General features: G+C 41.4%; 1 protein-coding gene across 1 annotated transcript in view; it reads right to left on the reverse strand.

Annotated features, from left to right (window-relative positions):
- znf469 (zinc finger protein 469) overlaps positions 1–14,096 on the reverse strand; it is a 219,954-nt gene that overhangs the window by 91,855 nt on the left and 114,003 nt on the right. Inside the window, exon 6 of the mRNA XM_019894127.1 lies at positions 279–309. The gene's annotated coding sequence lies outside the window, so the exon portion shown is untranslated. The remainder of the gene's footprint in view (positions 1–278; positions 310–14,096) is intronic.

Here is a 14,096-nt window from a genome sequence, read left to right on the forward strand (position 1 = left end):
TGTTGTAAATGTACAGTTGAATAGCATACTCTGACCTGAGATGCTTCAATAGAAAATGTCAAAATCTTCTGGTAGGATTCCAAAATAATCTTAATCTCAAGGGTCAGTCTTAGTTTAAAAATACATTTTCATCAAAATGTGCTGACATTTGACCATATTTATGCCACTTTCTTGCATTATTACTTAACAAAAGAGAATAAAACACTAACTCAAAACTTGGCAGTATGAATCATTTTGGGCTGAAGTGTAGGCTGAGATGAGGTGAATGGTGGACATACCGAGTATGTAGTCTCATGGAAGCCTTTACTCCTAGAAACAAAAAAAGAAGACAAATTAAAATCATTACAGGGTGTGAATTAAAAAATAAATTTGCATCCCATCAATTATGCGCATAGTAAACGTGAAGGAGGTGTATCTGTTCCAAATGAGATTTAAGCAAACATATAGAAAAACATATAGATTTTGGATTGTGACTGCATTAGCTCATTTTACACTGCATGTCAAAGCTGACATTGTAAAGCATTTACAGCTGTTCAAAGCTCCTCAACTCGAAGCGGAGAGTAGCGTTACTATGATCGATAACATGTTTTGTGTTCAGAGGTAAAATGTTAGTCTGTATGTTTCAGAAGGGTTCAATTACAGTAAAATGGAAATGAGCATTGGGCAGCACGACTGGTTAGCACGTCCACTTTACAATACAGAGGGTTCAATTGCGCGCCTGGCCTTCCTGCATGGAATTTGCATGTTCTTCCCGTGCCTGCGTGGCTTTTCTCCAGGTAATCCGGTTTCCTCCTACATGCCAATAACATGCATGGTAGGTTAAGTGATAACTCTACTATTGTCTGTGTGTACCCGTGTGACTGGCTGGCAACCAGTTCGGGTTATACCCTGCCTACTGCCCAGAGTCAGCTGGGATAGGCTTCAGCACGCACATGACCCTCCTGGGGATAAAGTAGTTCAGATCATGGATGGATGGATGGAATGTGCATATTCTGAGATTGATGCGAATGATGGATTTACTCGGACGAATCATTAAGGGATTCAGAACTTTGCCATATTTAAAAGATCCAAAAAACTGTGCAAATCTCCCAAAACGCAAAACGGAATATCTGGTTTGGATAAGCAGTGTGTATTGACGGTGACTTTAAATACATGTATTACTAATATAATTTTTGGTACAACATTTGGAAAACACATCTCATCTAGTTCTCCCTGCCATTACCCAACTAAATAGCCAAACTGATATACAAAACTGAAAATCTCATTCCATCAGTACAAATCATTCAGATCTAAAAGAACAGAAATGTTGGTTTTAGTTGGATTCAAGCAGCCAGACGTGCTTAATCTAGCACAGACCTGAAGCCCCACCAGAGCACAAGTGGCCTCAATGTGATCAGAGTTAAAAAGAATTAAAAAGTAGTCATTGGAGGAGATGACGATGAGTAATCTAAAGATGTGTGTCGAGTCTGAAAAACATCCAAGGCTGCTTATTTTTACCAGCGCCGTGTGACTCCATGTGTTTGTGATGATAATATAATGCACATTTCAGTGCTGACCAGATGCAGGTGAAATAGGACCTGTGTCACTGCCTTGCTGAGTCTAGTAACACGCATCTCCCTGTGAGAATTAGAATGGCTCATCCACTAACAGTTACCTTATTAAATCGTTGGAGAAAAAACATCCAGGCTTCAAAGGAAAGCAGTACACTTCAATTCCAAAAACAGTGACTCATTATGAAGTTCCTCCAAAGCACTCGTCTCAAACACAAAAGGAGGAGATAATAATATTGAAGAAATTATGTTTGATGAGATGAAAGCCTCTGGCGCAGTGGGACGAGTGGTTGGCACATCAGTTGTTCTGTGGTTGACTCTAAATTGTACTTGAATGATTGTCTATATGGGCCGTCAGGGGTATGGGATAGGCTCCATCACACCTGCGACCCTAGTGAGGTACAGAAGATGGACTTATGGACAGATGGATGAATTGATAGAGGGGAAGCCCAAATAGTGTTGGTTCCACTTCAAACAAGGAGTAGTTTGAGCTAAAGTCAATTTTCTGCTAGTTCTATTTCAGCCCCGTCTGGTTTAATATTGCCTGTGGCAAGTAAACAGCACACAGCAACAGCCTAACCAAAATGTCAAATGCAGCTGCAGTATGTAACCTTGTTTTTTCCCCATGAGCACAATGTACAGGATATGAATGTGATGTCATACTTGTTTTGAGTTTACATGTGAGTGGGCGCGCAGCTGAGCTCTTGCAACGTATGCCCATTAACCTCATGCTCTGAGACCACCCCGGCATCAGTGTGAGGATAAACATTTCAGAAAGGATTCGGCAGGGAAAAGCCCTGCTGGAGTGCGGCCGCATTGTGAAGGCCAAATAGAGCTTTGCTCAGTCAGTCAATGTGTGGACCACGGGACTCAAAGAGGTCAGGTTCAACACACAGAGAAAGAAATAACATGAAGAGAAGTCTGCTTTGCAACACATTCTTGTGTTTTCCACTGTTCGTCGAATGCAAAAGATTATTTTGATGTTCTGCCAAGCAGCACAGACATGGATTAAAATACATAGCAGGAATAATAAATCTATATTTTATGTTTCACACGTTAAGGGTTTCAACATGACGCTTTTCCACCACAACCAGACAGGACCATTTTTCAAAATATATGTGCTGCCCTTATATATAACACAGGCAGCATGCTATTAAAAATGACTGCAGCATTTGAAGGCTAAATGGATGAACATGAAGGCTCAAAAGCATAATTCTGCCTGTAGATCCATCCATCCCTCCATTTTTTGAGCCGCTTATGCTCACAAGGGTTGCGGGCGTGCTGGAACCTTTCCCAGCTGTCTTCAGGGAGTAGGCGAGGGACACCCTGAACCGGTTGCCAGCCAATCGCAGGGCACACATAGAAAAACAACCATCAGTGCTCACACTCACATCGATGGACAATTTAGAGTGTTCAATCAACCTGCCATGCATGTTTTTGGAATGTGGGAGGAAACCGGAGTACCCGGAGAAAACCCACACCCCACAGGCACGGGGAGAACATGCAAAGTCCACACAGGAAGGCCGGCGTCGGAATCAAACCTTGTTTCTGAGGTATGTGTGAATTTGTGAAACTGTCAGAATAAATACATGTCTTTACTCGTATTATAAAGACAGAGAATAATGGGTTTAATGAGTAGTTTGGATGTGTGCACCTCAATCTTCAAGGTTTCAAGGGCAACATGTATATTGTGCAACTCACTTGGTTACTATCAAGCTGTTAATGTCTTTATCGTTTTGCACTTTTGTTTAGCGTCATGGACCACCATTTGCTCTGTCAACGGGTGATATCAACAAAGATGTGGCAAAATAGAAGCTGCTGGCATTGTTAATCATGTTTCCCATACAAGTTTTAGAAATCTTGTTCAGACAATCACACTCTGCCTTTGGCTTAAAATTCTAAATACCGTAATCAAAAAAAAAAACGTTTCAGGCATGCCTGTTTCGGCATGGGAGGCATAAAAAAGGCAACACACACACACACACACACACACACACACACACACACACACACACACACACACACACAAAATGCTAAATTAGAAAACAAAAACGTTTAATAATAGTTTAAAAGTATGTAGGCTAATGCAGGAGTGCTCAATATGTCAATCGCGATCGACCGGTAGCCCGTGGAGTGGTCCCAAGTTGATCGCGAGGGGATAGCGGGAAATGGAAAAACAAAAGATTTGCGTGGCTGTGTGCGTGTTATTAATATGATATATTTTGTGTTAGTGCACGCTGGACCCTCAGCATCCTATCAGTTTCACTTTCACCAAAATAGTATTTATAAAAGAAAAGAAAAACTGCATGGGACACGTTGGTGCGTGACCTCCATCACCAGAATTTGTTAGCGGTCAGCAGTCTGCAATAGCAGCCTGCGATCAGAGCTGTTACGATATTTTATTATTATTACTATTGTAATTCAAAGTTTGTTTCATGTACAATTCACTGAGGGCACGGGCAAAGAAAGGGAATCTCGAGCGTGTTTAAAACGGTACACATACGTACAATAGTTTCTGCACGCTGCACAAGTGCGTCCCATGCCTCTGCGCCAGGTATCGACGAAGGTAGGCAGTGATTTCCTTTTCACAAACTCACAAATTATTGTATCTACTTTTTTTCTGTTTTATTCATGTTAGGGGCTGTTATGGCTGTTCCTCATCATGGCATACGTGTGTGCCCATGTGCATTGGTGCGCATGCTCGTGAGTACGTACATGCGTGTATGAGTGCACGTGCGGTAACGGGTCAATCGCGGGAGGTTGGAACGTAGATCTTCGGTCAGAGAAGGTTGGGCACCCATGGGCTAATCGATAGGTACGTCTCTACCTACTTGATTGTTTTTTAGTGTGTTCACTAAGCTAAGAGTAAATAATGTAGAGATTGATTTAGACCGACTGTTGGCTCTTTTAAAATATTTTTGGGTGGAAAACTGAAAATAACTGTCCCATAGCTAAGCTTTACTGTTGCATGATTTGTGAACATGTCAAAGAATTATGCTTCCTTATCATAACATCTCACTTTATTAGTTATGAGTCCTGGCGAGGTAAAATTCCACTACTTAGTGTTGAAAAGCAACCTTACTCTTTTTTTTTTCCCCCAGAAATTCTATTCCGCTCCTCTTTGCTACTTTTCTGGCTTGTTAAACCATAAACACATCCGTAGTTTGTTTGGTGCTTTGGCTTTTGGGGAATTTTTAGGCTTACAATTCTGATTTAGGTGCAGGCCTGCAATGCAGTGTTTCACCATTTAGAGGGAAAAGGGATTTGCCTGTTAAATAGAATGTATGAATGACTGAAATGAGTCACTGACATGGAAGGTGTAGAGATACAATCACCTGACTTGTGTGCAGCTATCGTGAACTCGGTTCCCACTCAGTGATATTGTGAATGTGATTTTGAATGGATGTTTGTCTCTATACACTATACAGTATGTGCGACTGACCCGCCTTTCGTCATTAGGGACAGGCCCCAGCACCCTGCGACCTTGAACAGTGTAGAAAATGGATGAATGCATTGAGGAGTGAGAATACCCTACTTGAATGAGGACAGTCTTATCAGTTACAGCATATTGCTAAATAATTGACATAAAGTTAGTGTCCGTAATACACTTTCAACCTGAACCACCATCATTTATAGATCAGCAACAGATAAAAGTCATGATGTCTTACTCACTTCATGACTGATTGTTTATGTCGTAAGGGCCAAGTGAGACAATCCTATTACTGTACTTATTGCTAAAGTGACTGCGTTCAAGCAAATGTAATTGGGAAATTGGCACTCCGTCTCGTAACTAAAAGGAATTGTTCTGGGATTGCCAGGTGGAGCAAAGCATAGCCAAATAGCTATTAGGCATGACACCAGTGCACAGTCTCTTTTCTCCCTTCTCTTTTACGGGCGCATAGCATTTGTCTTTGACTGTGTGCGTGTGTCGCCATGGAAAAAAAAAGAGCTCTATCAAAACTATGGCGAGTTTAAATGGAGGGTCTTAGAGAGGAATGAAATCAATACTTTGGTTGGCTTTTCTAAGGTATCAAAATCAACTCACTGGTGCAATGCAACTGTACACTAACACAAACTGTTTCAAACAATAAAAAATATAAAGTAAGACATCAGTGTCGTTCAAAGTTGAGAACTGTTGAATTTTATTGTTTCATCTGTGTAAAGTTTATTTATTATTGAAGTGTGTTCTATTGAATCTCATATCATCACAAGGAATTTGAAAATGTCTGTTTTGGTGGTGTCTGCTTTGAACTGTAACAACCAGAAGCAGGTTTATAAATGATTTAATACCGCCTCAATGAAGATATGGCAGATCTTAGGAGAGAAAAAGCAGCTGTTGGTCTTGAACTAGTGCATTTAGGTTTGTAATTTTCGTAGACAGGGACACGTGCACTCGGCATAGAAACTGGCACATCGTCATTTTCATGTTGGGAAAAGCCTAGTTTACCGTGTTTGGGAATTTGGCATATGAGGCTACTCCTTGCTGCGTGATCCGGGGTATTTTTTTTACTACACGTCCAGGGCACACCTGACAATTTAGTGACAGAAAGTAGACTAGACTTTGGACCAGGTGAAACCACGTCTACGTTGTGGTGCAGAGGGGATAAGGAATTTTGGTGGATTTGATCCAGGAGCAGGCTCATATATGTGCGTTGATGACATGTGTGGTGGATGCCATCGTATTTCATTCAAAAGTATGACATCAGCATGCATCGGAGCCCCTTATGATAATTATTGTTCATAATATTATTATCACCTTTAATATATATTTTAAAAGCACCCCTGAGCCGACCTCAGCAAGGTCCGTCATTCTATCACTATTTCTGTCAGTATTTCAGGCCTTCTTCTGAGACAGCCAATCGGTAATTTCCACATCATACACAAGCGTCGGACAAGCCATCCATCCATCCATTTTCTGATTCGCTTATCCTCACAAGGGTCGCAGGCATACTGGAGCCTATCCCATGTCTTCGGGCAGTAGGCGGGGGACACCCTGAACCGGTTGCCAGCCAATCGCAGGGCACACAGAGATGAACAACCATCCACACTCACACTCACAACTGGGGACAATTTAGAGTGTTCGATCAGCCTACCATGCATGTTTTTGGAATGTGGGAGGGAACCGGAGTAAGTACCTGGAGAAAACCTACACAGGCGTGGGGAGAACATGCAAACTCCACACAGGAAGGCTGGAGCCGGAATCGAACCCACGACCTCTGCACTGTGAGGTCGACGTGCTAAACACTCGACCATGAGGCCGCCTGTCAGACAAGCCAAATACACAAATATAAAATAAAATAAAAAACAACAGCCACACACACACGCACAGCATTGTGATTGGTGAAATAAAACCAATGTCTGCCGCATGTCATTGAGGTCTGTGGGGTTGAAAGTTATACAGCCCTATTTTATTTGTTATTTTTTCTCTATTTGGCTGCATGCCAGGTGTGCAGCACCTGATTCTGACATAGTATCAGTAAATCGGTTCTTGATGCTATTTGGCTGTCGCTGACGACTCGGTCGGACTGGGCTGGCCTGAAATGCTCATGGCAGCTCACTGACGGATTGACGATGCCCGTCACTAGAAATGGTCTGTTACATCTTGGAACTGAAAAACATTTGAACCCTTTTCAACTACAATTCATACACCCATACACACAACAGCAAGGCGAGCTATTGTTTGAAAGTCCACGCTAAAAAACAAATATTCACAGCAACACTCATATGCCTCCCGTCATTCTGAGCCAACGATGCGTGCAGTTTTTACTGACTTAGAACAAAAATGGGTCTATTGCTACACACTTGGGGCAAGCTAAATTAAACAAAACATGGCTTACCCACAATTATCGACCCTATTTATTTTCTGTGAATAAGAAAGACTGTTTCTCCACCAAAAAGCACAAAACTTTCCATTTTTTGCTTTTGGCGCCCACCTAAAATATTACATGAAAATCATTGAAGTTAAGCGCAAAAGACCCCCCTTTCATTAAGGCGGTCTCAACCACTTTTATTTCCTTTGCCAGCATGGATGTAATCTGTTCGGGTGAGTGAGGATGCATTTTAATCCCCGCTTCACAATCTGAGTTGATCAGATCCTTTATCTTAAATAAAAATAGATCATACAGTACAGTGCTCCTGACTTAGATAAAGAACGACAAGCTTTTTTGCTTCTCTCACCAGTAAATCATTACCAACTAGAGTTTTTCATCCCCATACAGCCACATGGTTGACTCGTGAGGAATGTTCCTGCTATCCTCCAACTCAACCACCAAATTACTCAGAACCGTCTGACCGACAACTGCATGTTGCATTAGCACCCCGTGTGGACTAATAGACTCAAGGTGTTCTCGTGATTTATGTTTTTGTCTGACGTGAATGAGTTGGAAAATATGAACAATTTCCTCTTGCTTCAATTTCTTGCAGCAATGGCAAAATCTAAACACACCAAAATCCCCCAGTGTGGGACAAATAAAGGATATCTTAAATAGCAAAATACATCACTAAAAGACATGTGAGGGCCTTGCCAAGACATTGTTTTCCCCATTTGACATTAGGACATTGAAAAAGGAAGACCTTGGTGTCGAAATTTCTAGAATGAAAAATGTGTTGGTCCGTCCGAGCAAACCAGTATGTTACGGTAGCCATTTTCAAAGTGCGTCTACTGGTTGGGTCAAATGCAGGTCGGATCACGCTCCTGCCAAAAAAACAAAACAAAACACAAAGATTCTTTGTTGACCAGACCAAGACCATTTCCTCCAAACAGTCTTGGTCCCCACTACAGTACCACTGCTGTGATCACACTTGCCCAAACAAATTGAAGCAAAGCGGAGTTGACACACAGTCCAGTTCTACCGGATTAAACAATGCGGCTTCGAAAGCACCCACTTGTTTGTCTCTGTTGGAAACTTTACAACCACATAAAGTAGTCTGAAACTGCGGATGCATATTCATGTCATGGTGTGGCTGTATCTGTCCACTTCAGTTACAGTACATGTTTTATTTCCAAGTTGATGTGACACAGCATTGGGGCTAGTGTATAGTATTACTACATGGCATAATAACTGAAGTTTGGTTTGAGTTGCCTAAATAAACCCATTGACCGATAAACACATAGCAACGTACTTTTGAAAATGCTTTCAATGTGATCATACTTCATATACACACACACACACACACACACACACACACACACACACACACACACACACATTTAGGACTGGGGACAAAAAAACCCAGCTAACTTGGTTAAGTTAGGTCGACCACAAAAAAATTGGATGACACCATTTACAAACTGAAAATGGGAATTTTAAAACCATATCTGCAATGCCCGGAACCATTTTTAAGTCACTTCTGTGTTTACCACATGGACATTTGTTGTACGCGGACTGTGTCACCCAGCTATCTCTCACACACACACACACACACACACACACACACACACACACACACACACACACACACACACACACATATATATTAGGCTGACTTATTATATCTATTATATCTGCTTATTGCACTGAGTGAAACCATATGGAGGCTTAAAGCCTTCCAGAAGGACATTCGCTCATGTTTTCTGTTTTTATGCTCTTTTGCAGCTCTTAAACACCTTTTAACATTCATGACATATCCCCCTTGTCATCCCCATGGACAAACAGGTGTAACAGCACACATGCTCTCAAGCTTCCAAAGGTTGTATAGCTGTAAGTTCTCAGCTTCCAATCCAGATAACGCAAACCATGGAAAAAAAAAAATACCAGTCCACAAATCAAGAATGGAGCCCAGTGGCAATGTGTTGGTTAACCTCTCTGTCACACTCAGGCCTCAGGCCTCAAGTTTTGCTGTTGTCCAAACACAAACAAGCAAACCACACAACCAAAATCATAATTACACCAAAACCAGACTGTGCTACTACTCAAGGGAAGTGCAGACAACAACAAAAATACAGTTGTTTTCAATTTGTCATAGTTTGGACCTTTACTGACAGTTCTAGCAGGCATACATAGACATCCATCGATCTAGCCATCCATTTTCCAATCCGTTTATCCTCACGAGGGCCGCCGATATGCTGGAGCCAATTGCAGCTGTCTTCGGGCAGTAGGCGGGGTACACCCTGAACTGGTCGCCAGCCAATCGCAGGGCACACATAGACATCCATGTATCAAAATCTGTGTATCTGGTTTATACTGTTTCAGAATATTCGGGAACTAGCACTGAACCCGAAAATCCGACAGAGGTCTTGAATCGCAGAAGTCAGATGAGAGTACAGTGAGACAAATGCATTATCGGTAGCCCGCTGCCAAAGAAAATGTCTGTGTTCATAAATACGTACCCATGACAGTTAAATATCCAGGTTATGAGTCGGAATGTGTGAATGAGCAGCAGCTTGGCTGAGCTTTGTCATTACTTAACACACATCTGTCACCTCCTCCAATCTGAGTCACTGCACGTGTGAAGCTTTGAAAATAAGGTAATTTTTTTTCTTGTTTTAACAGACACATAGGGCAGTGATGAGAGTGGAATACACCCGTGCATGTACGACCAAAAACACATCACCATTGTTGCAGCGTTACGGCTATTAAACAGATGTGCGTCCACCCTAGCACATGTGGCTTGGAGAAAGGATGTTCCTCTTGAGCAAACTGTCAAGTACAAGCTCCAGAGTTTGAATGTCCTCCAAAATGCATGAAGACTGTGACAGATCCCAGACAATATAGAACTTTAAAGGGGGGAAGGGCAGGGCTGCCTGGCAGGTGGCCTGATACTTGGTCATCACACTTTGTGCTCCCATCCTCCCATTCTCACATTGTAAAGCCCTATTAGAATATCGACATGGATGTCAGTAATCATCCTAAGGTCTTGAAACGCAATGCAGTCAGTATTCACATTCATCACTGCCTTCAGCTCCTTGTCAGGAGTCTTGTTTTTGTCCATCATGCTTAAATCACCTATTACGTACTAACCTCTTGGTCATTTTGTGCACCAAGACTTCATCTGGTGTCATTCTTCTGTTTCTGGTGTAAATCTGGATCTAATCTCTCGGTTTACCATGCTGCAAGCGATTTTATTGGCTGAATTTTGTCAACGTGGTTGTGGGTTTTTCCCATTGGGAACATGACTGACAAGCTAATGGCCTTCCTTAAAAGCACCAAGAATATTTGTAAACATACAAAATTACTTTAAGACAGCATTTATATGTTAGCACATCAATCTCTGTGCGGTGGATATAAAGTCCACACATCCCTGTTCAAATGCCAAGTTTTCATGATGGAAAAACAAATTAGGCCAAGTTAAATAGTTTTAAAAGTTGTTTCCATCTTTAATGACCGATAACTTTGTACAACTCAATTGATGAAAATGTAATGGTTGACAATCGGCCGAAGGTTGGATCGCAGACCAGACTCTACACATGATACAGAGAACAAATACGGACAACAAAAGGTCATCGTGAAAGAACAACTATAAGTTAACTATGTTTAAAAAAGCCTATATACAAGGTACCTACTATAATACCAATACAAGGTACAAATGAAGAAAAATGAAAAATCATCAAAGTACTTAGTTGAAAACAAAGCAAACCGTACTGTAAGTATCTCTGGAAGGGAAAATATGGGCAAAACAGCGACTACGGCGACGTGCAACGTCATAATTCGGCGCCTTCCTTCCACTTAAATTGCACCTGAGCACTAATCTGAGTAAATTGCCAGCGGGCGCGTTCCACCAGAGCTCCTGAAAGGAACTGTGGAGAAAAAGCAATAATGATGTTACAAATAGGCAGAAGAATAAAACATGAGAAAATGGCAGGCAGAAATTTCCTGCCACTACTGAACGTGCCACAGATTAAACCCCAATAAAGTTCAAATGATCTTGTAAGCTTTTTTTACCTTTTATTTTCGCCTGCCTGAGGGTTGTAGTAACACTAATTGCTATTTCCAACTACTCATAATTCCATCCACCTAAAGCCCCAGTTCCAGCTAAAGGCCAAACCTTTTTTTTTTTTTTATCGCACCTTAACACAAATTTAACACACGTGTTTGGTGATTTTGTCATAGGTGGCATGGCATGACTCCTTGTGACTGGCTCCACGTCGTTTAGATCATTCAGAAGTTCCAAAATTTCATTGCTCAACAGACGATTTGTCACACTAATTCTTCTTTCCCGGGATTTCAACAAATTTTTATATGAGAGAAAAAGTTCTCCCACCACCTCATATTTTGCCTGCTCTACGCAAGCACCAATTTGGGTGCTAGTTTGCGCTTGCCTTTCAGATTCCATATTTAAAGATGCAAAATGAGTCATGGGCTCATATATCAGCCTCCACAAATGTTTGAAAGTGCAAACCTTCAGTAAATCAGACCAAATGCTCTGCACTCACTAATGGGGATATACATACTTTAGTATATAAAATTGACTTTCAAATAGTTGGGTCTCTGGATTGCTTGCCCACCCATCGACTCTGCAACTAAACGACCAAGTAAATCTTCCAATATTTGAAAATGTCAAGCCATTTTGTACTTCTTCTGCCTCGCTGTCAAGTATCATGACAGTCACCCCCCACATCAAATTTCTCAATGACATGATAAGCTATACTTTTCAAAGTTGTGGCTATGAATTTTGCCACTTGGTCCCGATATTCTGGTGATTTTTCATAATTTTTTGTTTTTTTGGAATGGATTTTTAGTATGCAGCAGCCTTCCTCCTTACTACAGTATAATGCCCCTGCATGTGGAAAAGGTGGACCACAATGGCCGACATACTTTGCTGTCCTTTACTGAAGGCCAGAAGAAAAAAAAAAAAATCACTCAATGAGCGCACTCATACAGCAGCTGCTGACGTCACATGCCATCCCCACCAGGTCCCGCCTCTGAAAACCCGCGTAGTATACCTACGACACAAACACATTATTTTCCATGCATTTTATGCTTTCAATTTTTCACTTTTGGATTAAAATATTTTTATATTGGGTGAAAGTGCCTTCGGTTTAATTGTCTTTCATGCTATGTATCTTTTTTAATTGTTCTGAAACTTAACCGCTGCAATAAACGTGGGTTCACTGTCTCTTTTAGCCGATTAACTGACTTTTCAACATTATCCCGTCACTCTCCACCACTGTGTCTGTCAACCCAATTTTCAGTCTTGCTCCACATATTGCTGGTTCACAAAGTAAAATTGTTTTAAAAAGAGCAACAGGACAGAAGAAGAAACCGTGGTACCTTCTCATCTATAGCAGACAGTCAGAGAAAGGACAGAAGCTTCCACCGGCTTCCGCCAAGTTAAACCAACACCAGTCATAACTATGCTGATGCTTACCCCAATACTAACCACAGACTGCCACAAATTGCCATCTGCCAAACGTGACAATCTTGCAAGCCCACCCACAACTCTGGTGATGCTACAACCTAAAAGGCATGCCAAAAGCGGACAACTACCACTTGTGCCACCGTTAAGTACACTGTAATCACGCAAGCCTTTTAAACGAAGGCAATAAATGTGTATATGTTTCTGTAAGTATGTCTTCATCTAGGGCAAGGTGTCAAACTCAAGGCCCGGGGGCCAGATTTGGCCGGTCACATCATTTCATGCGGCCCATGAAAGCAAATTATATGACCAATCCCCCTTGTCAAATCAATGCAATAATATTTGAACAAACAGTTTTTACTGGCCTCTGATTTAAAAATTAATCATTTATCAATTTGTTGTGTAAATGTAATACGAGACGATCATACATTGATTTGGGTTCAGTTGTTAACGGTCCTTTGAAGGAAGTCGTAACTATGATGTGGCCGGCAACAAAAATGGGTTTAACACAGCTGATCTCGGGACAGTCAATCGTCAAATATGCAGGTGTGAGGGATGATTTTAAATACTGCTTGATTGATGGCAAAATATTCAGCGCAATCTCCAATATCAACCGCAATCTTTTCCATTATGCTGGTTGACTTCCACATTTTCTTCCAAATATGATATCATGTTGTCATATAATGTTAATTCACTCCAGTCTCAAAGTGTTGCCGCTATAAAACGTAACGGCAGTCTTTTAAGAAACATGTACCCAACTGTTGCAAGTATAGAGGAGTAACAACTAACATAATATAAACCAAAACAACCAACAACAAACGAAAAATTCTCACCCTTTGAAAATGCTTGGCCGAAGCAGATGACGAAACAGGAATGTGTTTAGTGACATTTTGTGCAGATGGAATGCAGATGTTTTGTGTCATGTATTTTAAAGGGAACATATGGAAACTGTGATTTAAGATCGTTGTATAGTCATTGATGATGTTGTAGTACAGTACATCTTTCTGTGGGTTCATTTCTCACTGTGACCGTGTGAATGCAAGTAAGAAGTGTTGCCTTGTCTCTGCATGTGCCCTACGACTCGCTGGTGACCCGTCCAGGGCCTGGTCCGCCTTTTACCTAAAGTTGGCTGGTATAGGTTCTAGAGTTTGCGTTTGCCAATGTGCAAACGCGTTACATACAAAGAGGTAACTGTTGCATCTGCAAGTCAAAATGCTTTCATTGTCTTAAAGAGGAGGGCACCGGCTTGTT

Source organism: Hippocampus comes, unplaced genomic scaffold, assembly GCF_001891065.2.
Source record: "Hippocampus comes isolate QL1 unplaced genomic scaffold, H_comes_QL1_v1.1 scaffold104, whole genome shotgun sequence".
Taxonomy (NCBI): domain Eukaryota; kingdom Metazoa; phylum Chordata; class Actinopteri; order Syngnathiformes; family Syngnathidae; genus Hippocampus; species Hippocampus comes.